Source organism: Pelophylax lessonae, assembly GCF_965119305.1.
Source record: "Pelophylax lessonae genome assembly, chromosome: 6".
Lineage (NCBI taxonomy): Eukaryota > Metazoa > Chordata > Amphibia > Anura > Ranidae > Pelophylax > Pelophylax lessonae.
The window spans coordinates 74,501,154-74,514,681 of record NC_138773.1 but is presented as its reverse complement, the minus strand read 5'-3'; the positions used below and the strand labels follow the sequence as shown (position 1 = coordinate 74,514,681).

The 13,528-nt window shown below is 43.1% G+C and overlaps 1 protein-coding gene across 4 annotated transcripts in view; it reads right to left on the bottom strand.

The window, feature by feature from the left end:
- The window catches only part of LOC309559025 (ankyrin repeat and fibronectin type-III domain-containing protein 1-like), a 722,127-nt gene that overhangs the window by 32,863 nt on the left and 675,736 nt on the right, over positions 1-13,528 (bottom strand). The gene's annotated exons all lie outside the window — the stretch shown is intronic.

Genomic DNA, 13,528 nt, shown 5'->3' with positions numbered 1-13,528 from the left:
TGTCAGTTGATGTAGCACCCTCTTAGGTAGGTTGCTAAGATGATAGCTAAAACTTATTTTTTGGCTCCTGTATACAGTTATCATTGCAGCAGCTATTGATTTATCTGGGCAACTCTAGATCTCACAGGTTGCAGGTTTGATTGCTTCACCATACATTCTGGAGGATTCCAGAACAGAGAGGGTTGGAAGAGACAAATGGGCAGCTTAAATATTTATTGTGCTACAAACAATCCTTGGGAGGTGTGTCCAGTAGGTGACTGGGGGGAACATAAATAGCATGGGGTCTGGAGCAGCCCTGTTCTTGTCCTGCTGTAGAAGTCCCCAGCTTCAGGGGCAGTTCTGCTGGAGTCTGCTGATGTTTAGGTCCCAGCTATAGCATAGCTGAGGGGCCTATTTCTAAATATCTTTGGAGCTAACTAAGCAATTGCGCCCAAGGATGTGGTCTGGAGAACTGAAGAGTGCCTGGTGGAGGGTGGAAGATGTGTAGCTGCCATGGGACATTGTGAGTACTAAGCCTCACTTCAGGGTCCTAGTGACTGTGTGCTGTTCTACTTTTGGGGTACCAGCAGTAGCTCACTCAGAGACAGCTCTTAAAGGGTCTCAGTTCTGGTCTTCCCCTTTGTTTAAGGCTCAAATACTGTTCAAAGAAGTTTCACCTATTGAAATGTATCCTCCTGTTACAAGTTAGCATTTTTGAAGTATCCCATACCACCCCAATCCTTCGCCTGTTACAAGTTCTACAACTAATAAATCTAAATAAAACATCTCCTAAACCAACTGTTCTCAACTAGGGTTCCTCCAGAGGTTGCTAGGGGTTTCTTGAGATGTGGCTAATTAACCTCCCACTTGATGGTGCCCAAATAGTTCCAGGACCAACACCACTTGGAAGAATCAATGGCGTGACATCAATAGTTTCTTTTTTAACTATCTCTAAGGGTGGCCTTTGACCATCAATGTAAGGGACATTCTTTCCACTGACCCCCAATGAATTGGTTTTATCCGAGGTTCCCAGAGACCTAAAAATTATTTCAACGGTTCCTTTGGAGTCAAAAGGATGAGAAAGGTTAGCTTGTTTATTGCAGCCAGAAGGAATGGACTGTTGCCTGTGTGATTGGTAGCCTCTGCACTGTTTGGAGAAGAACCAGTTAAAATCAGCACCTCCTAGATTCATTGCTTTAGTTGGTACTTGGACCTAGACTTGAACAGATAGGAATAATTAACAAAAATAGTTTTAGTGTAAGAAGGCCAATAGATAGAACCTTATCAGCCTATATCAGGCGTCTCCAAAATTTCTAAACTAGGGGACTAATTATTGGTGTCAGTGGGAGGAATGGTGCCCCATCATTGGTGTCAGTTGGAGGAATAGTGTCACAGGGGCCGGATAAAGGCAAGCAAAGGGCCACAGTTTGGAGACCACAGGCCTATATGAACTAATTAAGTAGGGTCGTGTTGGGCCACAAATGGTAAATACGCTGCATTGTGATAAGTCTGTAATGCAAATAAATATGCACATTTTGACAACACATTCAATAAGTTGTACGTTTTGTAATACATACACTCTCAAGTACTCACATACTTTATTATAGTTTGAGCTACATAAACAACAGCACCAGAAACAATATCATCACTTTTTCCAATATCAACATTTTTTATTAGCTTGACCCAATATCCGACCTCTGTGGATTTTCTTCTCAGTACCCCATCAAGAAATCTCCATAGAGGATTGTCTGTGCAGTTACAAGAAATTGGCAGTCCTTTGCTTATTAGGGTCAGAATTCTCTAACCAATGTAGGCCCTAAATACTGCATGTGTCTGTCTTTCCTGCTGTTCAAAACCGTGTGCCGAAAAAATGTGCTCAGACGTTGCAGAATGAATGGCGCCTCAGGAGCTGTTAAGGGGCTTCGGGGATTGACTGGGTTAAATCCCCAGATACAGACAGATCAGAAAAAATTTGCAGCCCGAGTTCTCATGGCTTAACCCTGTGCACATGGATTAGTGACCATTGGGAAAAGCAGCGACAGGTGATACTAAAAGCAGATCTTTCAATTCTGTCCATCGAGGCAACTGATGATGGTGGGATTAAAATCTTGAAACATGAGTTAATTTCAAATGTGCAACGTGTGCACGTGTGCAGTGCTAGATGGGGGGACGGTGAAAGCTAGCAAAAGGTCTGCATACGGCACACTGGTGGGGTACGTGCTTCAGTGAGATGACTTTGGCATGGTGAAGGAAAACTGAGCACACTGCACTATGTGGTGTAAGCTGTCTCAATCATCTCCCAGTCCAGGGCAATGCATATCTATATGTCTTGGAAATGTAACATAACCTAAGGCACGGGGAAGAAAATGCTCTGCAGAATGAAATAACCTACTACAAAATGGAATTTGACATATGCATAACTGAATGCATTCAGTGAAAGTACAGAACAGTCATAGTTAAAGAGGGCGTTACTTAGTGCAAATAACATAACCCCCCCCCCCCCATACCCACCACCCACAGCCATCTTTGCTGTGTTCCTCTAGGTATGGGGGAGCACGTAATTGTTTTGTTTTTCCCCCAAGATGGAATGCTTGAGTTAGCAAATCACCAGGTCCGAACCCATTACTTAGGGGAGGGGACAAGGTCATTAACCCTCTGACAAGGACCCTATGAAGGAAATAACCTCAAGACTTCTGAAGGCGTATAGGGCAGGGACAGCGAATCAGTTAGTGGGGGAATTGGCCAATAAAGAGGACCTGTCACTTTGTCCTGAATAGGCAAAGTGATACATTTTTCTAGTTATATATAGATAGTAACAGCAGTTCCCATGGTTAGTACTTTGGCCTTGCAGCATTGAATTGCAGAGTTCAGTTCCTGCCATGGATAGCAGTTGGACTGTGTGTGAGTGTTTTTTGCCTGCAATCCAAACTCATCAAATTCTAGCAAAAGTGTTTTGCTACAAAAAAAATCTGAGCCAGTAATATAGGATTTGTAGTAAACATCAATACAGATTCTTACCTGTTTATGCTTAGTAGATACTGAGGCTGGTCACTGCAGTAACATCTGAAAAGTAACAGCCCAATGGGATGATCTGCCTGCTACAATCACATCTGTGGCCCCAGTGTTGTAAAATTGTAAAAAAAAATCTACATCTCAACTTTCAATTTGTCACCAGAGCTGAAGATGCCTGAGATTTTATATCAAGCTCTGTGCAGGCTTTACATATCTGGGAAAGTTCTGTAATTAGTACTATTGCCATGACTACTAGGATGTAGAATTTTAATGTTATTCAATATTAATAATGCATTGTTGCAGATTGGAGTGAAAAAGTTGCCTCTCATTTTTACTTCAACTGATTCTAACCAAAAATTGTTTGCAATGAAAGAGCTATTTGTGGGAAAAAAAGGACATCAATTTTATTTAGGTACAGCGTCGCACAACAGCGCGATTGTCCGTTAAAAGTAACGCAGTGCCGAATCGCAAAAAATGGCCTTGTCATTAAGGGGGGAAATCTTCCGGTCCACAAGTGGTTAAAGGAGTTGTAAAGGAAAAGGTTTTTTGATATTAATGCATTCAATCAATGTAAGTTAGCCAATCAGGAGAGAGAGGGGACGGGGCTGAATGGCAGCTCTGTGGGGCCAAGAGCAGCGAAGAGGGACCAGATAAGAGGGGGATCTGGGCTGCTCTGTGCAAAACTACTGGACAGAGCAGGTAAGTATAACATGTTTGTAATCTAAAAAAAAAAAAAAAAAAAAAAACACGAGACTTTACAATCACTTTAACCACCTAAACTACCTGTCACAGAAAACCAGTAAGGGACTGGCCATAAACCTATTCCAATGACTTTTCGCATGATTATTGTGACAATGACATTATAAAATTGCTGTGCAAACTCATTGGATCTTCAGTATCAGATGAAAAAGAAAGTTATTCTATGTATGGCTGCTCTTTAAAGACTTTTTAAAGATATACTTTTCCATTCACTCAAAGGCTGCCCTTTCAAGGCCTCCATAAAGCAGAACTACATGCAGAACATGATGATCAACTGCGGGGGGAATATGTCTTTTCGACTTGCCTTTATAATGCCAGGTAGGTGTTGAATGCAATGATAATGGGATTGGTCAGCGCAGATCTACACTCCCCAATCAGACAAGAAAGAAATAATCACTAATGATCTACTTGTGCTCAAAATGTGATGAATCCTATTACCTTCTATCGTATATCATAATAAAGTGCTAGTAAAATAATTTGTGCATTTCAATGTAAAAACAATCACTCTCAAAAAGTGCAAATGCTAAAGTGCAAAAAAAAAAGAACAGAGATTCCAAAAATCAAACAATGTGTACAAAAATATACAAATGTATATCTACTCATTCACAAAAAAAACAAAAAATATATAAAAATATAAACAAAATATATAAGTGCATAATGCACATTTTAAGCACAAGTAGATAATTAGTGATTATTTCTTTCTTGCCTGATTGGGGAATGTAGATCTGCGCTGACTAATTCCATTATCATTTCACTGTTTGCTTTCACCTACAGCTAGGCAGCAGCGACCGTGTATCCTTCATTTTCTGTGGCCATAAATACATTTGGCGCCGGATCTTCGGTAATTTTTCAGGTTTTGAATGCAAACCTGCTTTGCAAAGTGGTGAAGCATTATCTGAAGACATCTTGCCAAAACAGATAAGTACGTCATAAATGCTCAATGATCAGTCTTAGCTGTGCCCTTGTTTAACCACTTCTGGACCGGAGCGATTTGCTGCCTTAACCTCCCTGGCGGTATGATTCTTTCCGATTTTAGGTGCTGAAAGCGGTACCATTATTTTGCATGTAATTCTTAAGGATGAGCAGCCCAAACCAACTATTTACATATGATTTTTTTTTTACTGTGCTTTCTTCTTTATAACATCTTGGGTATGATAAAGTTTGAAACACAAAATCATAAATTATAATATAATAAATGACTATAAATAAGTTAAAGTATGTATGTTTATATATATATATATATATATATATATATATATACACACATAAAAAGTACAGTAAAACTGCAGGAAAGGGCACTGGGGGGCAATCTAATGTGAATGTATTTTATTTTGTAATGTATCAGTGTGTTTGGTGTGTTTTACTTTTGAATTTGCCACCGGTTCCACCCCACTGTGAGCATCACGTCGCAGGAGACGGAAGCCGGGGCACAGAGAGCATCGGTAGGAAGATCCGCCGCACACCGCTGGGATACATCGCTGGATCCCGGTGACAAGGTAAGTAACCCCTCTACCAGGATCCAGCGATGCTTCTGGCGGTACCCCGAGTGTGGCTCGGGGTTGCCGCTTTTGGCAGTGAAATTTAACCGCGAACCACACTCGGGAATACCGCTAGGAAGGTTAATGACCAGGTCTTTTTTTGCGATTCTGCACTGCGTTACTTTAACAGACAATTGCGCGGTGGTAGGACACTGTACCAAAATAAAATTGATGTCCTTTTTTTCCCACAAGTAGCGCTTTCTTTTGGTGATATTTGATCACCAGTGTGATTTTTATCTTTTGCGCTATAAACAAAAAAATAGCGACATTTCTGAATAAACAAAATATATTTTTCACATTCTGCCATAAGGCTACATTCACACCTGAGCGTAGCGTTTTCGCGCGTTTTTTACCGTGATTTTACAGCGATTTTTACCACGATTTTCAGGCGTTTTTTGTGCAGGCATTTTTTGATTGAATAGATACCAATGGAAAACGCCTGTAATCTGCCCAAAAAGAAGCTCATGTACTTTTTTGAGCGTTGGGCGTTTTGTAAACAGCGTCAAAACGCTCAGATGTGAACAGGGGCCATTGAAATGAATAGGATTTGTCTTGTTGGGCGTTTTGAGAGCTGATCCTAGAGCAGAAAAACTCCCCAAAAACGCCTAGATGTGAACGGAGCCTAAAACATTCCCAAAAAAAAAAAATTTTTTAAATCGAAATTTTTCATCCTTTTAGGCCAATTTGTATACTGCTACATATTTTTGGTAAAAAAAAAATCCCAATAAGCATATTTTGATTGGTTTGCACAAAAGATATCGCGTCTACAAACTAGGGGAAAGATTTATGTAATTTTTTTTTTTTTTTACTAGTAATGGCAGCGATCTGCGATTTTTAGCAGGACTGCAACATTGCGGCGGACAGATCAGACCCCTAACTGACATTTTTGACACTTTTGGGGAGACCAGTGACATTACTACAGTAATCAGTGCTAAAAATATGCACTGTTACTGTAATAATGACATTGACAGGGATGGGTTAACCTAGGGGTGATCAAAGGGTTAAATGTGAGCCTAGGGGAGTGTTTTCTAACTGTGGGGGGATGGGCTTGTGAAATGATCACAGAGACCTGTGATCCTATATAGAAGAGAGAAGAACGGTCAGCTGTGTTTACAACAACTGACGGTTCTTCTGTCAGCGGGGAGCGCACGACCCCCAGCATCACGCATGCGACTGCCGTAGGGCTATATCGGTTCGCGCAGGAGAGGCAGCTTGCCGCAGTAAATGTGCGGCGGGCGGTCTTAATGTGGTTAAGGTGACACTGAAAGATATCTTTAGGCCCCTTTCACAAGGGCGATACGATCAGGTCCATCTATCAGTTTTTCAGGCAGACCTGATCGAATGGTCCATGTATCCCTATGCCCTGGTGGGTGGATGCCTCCCCTTCCGTCTAGGCAGATTGGACCGGAAGCTGTCCGTTTACACCTGGCTGCCCATAGAGCAGAGTGGGCTCTGTCTGTGTCTGCCCTGCAGAAATGGAGCAGGCACAGACCTGTCACCTGCCTGCTCTGCTCTGATCAGCAGATGAACAGTGGACAGTTCCCATGCTCAGCAAATCAGATTCCACCCCGTGTGAAAGGTGCCTAATTTCAAAAATAATCCATAGATATCCACATAGTTCGAAGTCTATCTCTGAATCCAGCAGGAGAGGGTGGCTATGTTCCTAGATACACTACCAAAAGTATTGGGACGCCTGCCTTTACACGCACATGAACTTTAATGGCATTCCAGTCTTAGTCCGTAGGGTTCAATATGGAGTTGGCCCACCCTTTGCAGCTATACCAGCTTCAACTCTTCTGGGAAGGCTGTTGGCAAGATTTAGAAGTGTGTCTATGGGAATGTTTGACCTTTCTTCCAGAAGCACATTTGTGAGGTGAGGCACTGATGTGGACGAGAAGGCCTGGCTCACAGTCTCCGTTCCAATTCATCCCCAAGATCTTCTATCTGGTTGAGGTCAGGACTCTGTGCAGGCCAGTCAAGTTTCTCCACCCCAAACTAGCTCATCCATGTCTTTATGATCTTTGCTTTGTGCACTGGTCCAAATCATTTGGTGGAGGGGGGAGTATGGTGTGGGGTTGTTTTTCAGGGGTTGGGCTTGGCCCCTTAGTTCCAGTGAAGGCAACACTTAAGGCATCAGCATGCCAAGACATTTTGGACAATTTCATCCTCCCTACTTTGTGGGAACAGTTTGGGATGGCGCCTTCCTGTTCCAACATGACTGCACACCAGAGCACAAAGCAAGGTCTTTATTTCACCAATTAAAGCTGCAAAAGTTTGCAAATAAAAAACAAAAATGCAAGCTAAGTGGAAAACTAGTTGTATATCTGACCAGTGCTCTGAGACTGAGAGGTAAAAATAAAAACCGTTCAGTGATCAGTCCCCTATGAATTATCACAGTATTCCACATGTTCACTAATCTAGAATTCGATTCCCAAACTAAAACATATATATCTCGATGCATTTTATATATAATCACACTGAACACACCAGAACTAGAAATGATTGCCTGGCCTGCTCTTCCTTTACTTCTGTTACAATTTATGTAACAACAGATGCTTGGAGACAGCAAAAAGGTTCTTGAGCTCATCCGTGCTAAGCCTCAGGCAGAGCCTGTTTGTTCAGCCAGCAAATTATCCTTTTACACTCACACCGCTTCCTGCACTTTTACACTCCTATTTAAAGCTGTGCCCAACTATCTCTATGGGATGACACGTGGGTCCCTATTCCGTGTGACCTGAATGTCTCTCCTTCGCTAAGGCCCTTTTATGATTCTCTAAAGGCACAGCAACAGTTCTACAGCTGTATGGAACTTTTTCTGAATAAACGCTCAACTTTTGGCAGTTTAATACACAGTTAAATGCATATCATTTGTATTTCTTTTCATGCAGTCCTGAGATGTACACAGCCCTGACAGAGAGCAAGGCCTGCCTGGTGACCTAACTTTTCTCTGCTGTAATTAAGCTTGGCCACCTCCCTGCCACCAGCCAGGATAGTAAGGCTAGGTTCACACTCGTGCGTTCCATGCATGCTGCTTTTGTGCGAGTACAGCAGCCTATTTTATTTGCATTTTGAACCTTCCCAAAATGCAGCTGCACAAGTTTTATTCACCCGAAAATGCGCTGCCTTTTCCGATGTGTAAGAGCTAATGGCACCCCTGCACGCTTGCATAACAGCAGCGTGTTTTGGTTGAGGGTGCTTGTGGATGCGGGAAAGCATACGATTTACATGCTGCCCCGCATCTGCAACAGTATAACCTAGCTTGAAGGAGCATCAGAATGGTTTGTCAAAAATCAAGGACATGCAACATGGCGCTCCTATAAATGTTGCAGTGGAGGTTTTCTTTAAAAAAAGGTAGGCTCAGCCTCACTGAAAGGAAATGTGGGTAGGTTACGGACAGGGCCGGTGATAGACAATTTTGCGCCCTAGGCAAGACCAGCCAAGTGCACCCCCCCAAAAAAAAAAAAACTGTACACGTTGCCCCCCTTCCTGCACATTATACTACACCCCCGTCCTGCACACACTGCCCTCCTTTAATGCTACACTCCCCTTCCTGCACACACTGCCCCCCTTTAATGCTACACTCCCCTTCCTGCACACACTGCCCCCCTTTAACCCTACACCCCTTTCCTGTGCACACTGGCCCCTTTTAATGCTACACTCCCCTTCCTGCACACACTGCCCCCTTTTAATGCTACACCCCCGTCCTGCACACACTGCCCTCCTTTAATGCTACACTCCCCTTCCTGCACACACTGCCCTCCTTTAATGCTACACTCCCCTTCCTGCACACACTGCCCCCTTTTAATGCTACACCCCCTTCCTGCACACACTGCCCTCCTTTAATGCTACACTCCCCTTCCTGCACACACTGCCCCCCTTTAATGCTACACCCCCTTCCTGCACACACTGCCCCCCTTTAACCCTACACCCCTTTCCTGCGCACACTGGCCCCCTTTAATGCTACACCCACCGTCCTGCACACACTGCCCTCCTTTAATGTTACACCCCCCTTCCTGCACACACTGCTCCCCTTTAATGCTATACTCCCCTTCCTGCACACACTTCCCCCTTTAACCCTACACCCCCTTTAACTCTAAACCCCCTTTCCTTTTTACACACTGCTCCCATTTAACCCTACACCCCCTTTTCTATACATACTGCCCCCTTTAAACCTACACCCCCCCCTTCCTGCACACACTGCCCCCCTTTAATGCTACACCCCCTTCCTGCACACACTGCCCCCCTTTAACCCTACACCCCTTTCCTGCACACACTGCTCCCCTTTAATGCTATACTCCCCTTCCTGCACACACTTCCCCCTTTAACCCTACACCCCCTTTAACTCTAAACCCCCTTTCCTTTTTACACACTGCTCCCATTTAACCCTACACCCCCTTTTCTATACATACTGCCCCCTTTAAACCTACACCCCCCCCTTCCTGCACACACTGCCCCCCTTTAATGCTACACCCCCTTCCTGCACACACTGCCCCCCTTTAACCCTACACCCCTTTCCTGCGCACACTGGCCCCCTTTAATGCTACACCCACCGTCCTGCACACACTGCCCTCCTTTAATGTTACACCCCCCTTCCTGCACACACTGCTCCCCTTTAATGCTATACTCCCCTTCCTGCACACACTTCCCCCTTTAACCCTACACCCCCTTTAACTCTAAACCCCCTTTCCTTTTTACACACTGCTCCCATTTAACCCTACATCCCCCTTTCTATACATACTGCCCCCTTTAAACCTACACCCCCCTTCCTGCACACACTGCCCCCCTTTAATGCTACACCCCCTTCCTGCACACACTGGCCTCCTTTAACCCTACACCCCCTTTAACTCTACACCCCACTTCCTATACACACTGCTCCCATTTAACCCTACTCCCTCCTTCCTATACACACTGCCCCCCTTTAACCCTACACCCCCCCTTCCTGTATACACCCCCTCTCTAGTGGTGACGTCCACTGGGGATGAAGAGGTGACAGGAGAGGAATGTGGCACTGGCCATGGCTGCACCCTAGGTGGCAGTGCGCCATAGGCGGCTGCCTAGTTCGCCTAGTGTTAGCACCGGCCCTGGTTACGGAGGTCCAACAAGTGTCGGCCATTAAAGTATAACTAAAGACCTTTCTGAAGTCTTAAAAGACCTTATGATATTCAAATAGAGAAAATGAACATGCCAGCTTCAAACTGTAAGTTAAATTTTTCAATGTATAAAGCTGAGGAGCTTCTGTGACATGTTATATATTCTTGGGGTCTAAAAAGCCTCATTCATCGGGATGCAAATGATAATTAAAAATAATAGAAACAGTGTTTTAATAAAACACCATACATGTAAAGTGTTGTAGTTCAGCCTTTCTCAACCGTTTTACCTAGAATAACCCCTGAAATAGTTCTCAGGAATCCCAGCTAAGATTAGAGGTAAGAAGGTTCCTTCCGTTGGTGATCAGAGATGAATGCCTCCTTACGGTGGTGATCAGAATGGCACCCTTATAGATACCTCAAAAAGATCATTAATGTCATGCCACTGGCTCTACCAAATGGTGTTGGACCCAGAAAAATACAGTCACCATCAGATGGGAGGTCAATCAGCCAATGCTCAAGCAGACCCTAGCAACCTCTGGAGGAACCTTAGGGTTCCATTGAACCCTGGTTGGAAATGGCTGCTGTAAGTTGTAGCATGGTTGATACTCCAAGGTAGCCACTTTAATGACATGTATGAAGAGATGTATAGTAACTAAGTAGAACTACTTCACTACTGTACTTAAGTACCGAAAGGCGGTATCTGTATTTTCCTAGAGTATAATTTTTTTCTCCTACTTCCACTTTTACTTCACTACATTTTTTCGATGATTTCAATACTTCTACTCCGGTATTTTTTTTTTGTGCTGCATAGTTACTCGTTACTATTATAAATATTACCACTGCCAGAACAGTAGATGGCAGGTTTCATGAAGCTCAAAACATGTGTATTATCAGCGCATACGAAAATAAATGCTACTGTATGCATAAATAAAAGCTGCATTTGAAATAATAAAAAACAATATGATGTTCAAACTTTTGACTTCTTTCTTTAATAACTACATAACACAGTACTTGTACTTTTACTTTCAGTACTTGAGTAGCAATTTTTTTTTCAAAACTACTGGTACTTTTACTTTCAGTACTTGAGTAGCAAATTTTTTAAAAAAACTACTTGCAATACTTAAGTACAAAAAATGTTGAATACTTTAGTATTTCTACTCAAGTCACTTTTTGATCGAGCACTTCCACTTCTACTCAAGTCACTTTTTGATCGAGCACTTGTACTTTTACTCAAGTATGGGTTTCGAGTACTTTATACAACTCTGCATGTATGATTACATGCTCAGGTTTTGTTTTGAAATAAAGAACTTTTTATCATGTTGAGGATGGTGCTAGCAGTTCTACCCTTCAGAATACCACATCTATACACATGTGTCACACTTGTCAATGGTACATATTAAAATGAATATACATGGAAGAGGACATAAAAAACTGAATAATTTGGTTAATCTCATGACTTTTCTTCATGGTTGCAACCAGTAAAAATTTGACTGAAGAAAAACAAGTTCCCGAGCCATCTGGTACTGGCTGAAGATTATTACTTCAGTCTATGAGGCCTGTGTGAGCTTCAAACTCCACCAACCCCATTGGAGCTGGATGTAGAAAACAGCTGAGTGGTGTGATGAAATGTATCCCAGGGCAGAGAGAGCCACCACTAGCAAGAAGAACCTGAGCTTTCCAGAAACTGGCTAAGCTGACATTGATCGTAAGGGCTTTAAATAGAAACAGACTGGTGAGTCAATCTGGATCAGTGAACATCCAGAAAGGGGCTCACTGAAAGACAGAGAATTGTATTATATCACCTTTGAGTATGCTGCAGTCATTTTGTTTGTAAATTATTAAAAAGTGTCCCTATATTAGGATGTCAGTGCCACCTACTGTGAATGAGTCAACCCACAATTAGACTGGTGCAGGAGCCGCCAGGACTGAGGCCCACAGCACCGCTAAGTAAATATTGATAGACAGCAATGCACTGCTTTCATAACTCTGTGTCACAGAAAGCTCTCATTACATTACTGTCAAATATAGATACGAATAAGGACGCATATCAGCTTGGAAGAATTTTGACATACTCTGAATTAGCAGAACGCCGGACTAAGCCTCAAATTTACATTTTTACCATCTAAGTTTTCAAGCAACGTATACTTTTTTTCAAGCTTTCTAGTGCCACAATAGCATTGCATTAAAAGCTTCTCCACTGAAATAAATTACTTTCATTAGTTACTGCCAGAATTCTAATTTTATGTATTATACTATGCTGACACTCTGCCTTATTCAATAAAATTGTTGAGAAAAGTAGGAAAAATAGAGCTGAATCCTTGAGGTTATCCTATTGGTATTGCTATCTTAAAGCAGAGTTCCGGCCACAAAAACATTTTTTCAATGAACATACCCCGGGAACAGTTAGGGCTAGTACATTCCACAATGGCTAGCCTCTGATCTGTCCCGGTTCGCACTTACCTGCAAGAAGATATACTCACTTTTAAAATTTCTTCTCCAGCGTTGCCATCTCTGTTGTGGGCAGCTGAAGCCAGCGCGATCCTCTTCTGCGTCCTCTTCTGCGTCTTCTTCTCCCAGAATGCGCCTTCACCGGCCCCTCTCATCACTTCCGGTGCGGCGCCTGCCCAGAAGCTGTTTAGCAAGGAATGCGGCGTCGCAACGGAAGTGACGAGCGGGGCCGGTGCCGTCGCATTGATTCCTGGGAGCAATGACGTTCAGCTCCCAGGAATCATTGCAAACCGGAAGTGATGGCGCGGGCCGCGGCCGCCGAGGGAGGAAGTGGAAGACAGGTGAGTATTTCTTTCTACAATTACAAGGTAAGTAAAAAAAAAAAATATCCTAACTATCCAATTCTGTTTCAGGTGGGGAAAAGCAAGCGGATGGCCACAAAATCGGTTATGTCGATTTTGTGGCCGGAACTCCGCTTTAAAGCATTGATGTTGATGTAAGTAATATGGTTCCCGAGCAGGCGGATTCTACACTCCTGAGGATCTCCATGGTCTACTTGACTTGTAGGGTAATGTAACAAAAATGTAAACTGAAGCACCAAACCACTGCTAAAAGGTCCAGATACAGTTTTTTCCAATAACAATCAGAGGGACTTTGGATAGTCCCTCTGACAGTTGTTGGAATAAAGCAAAGCCCGGAGGG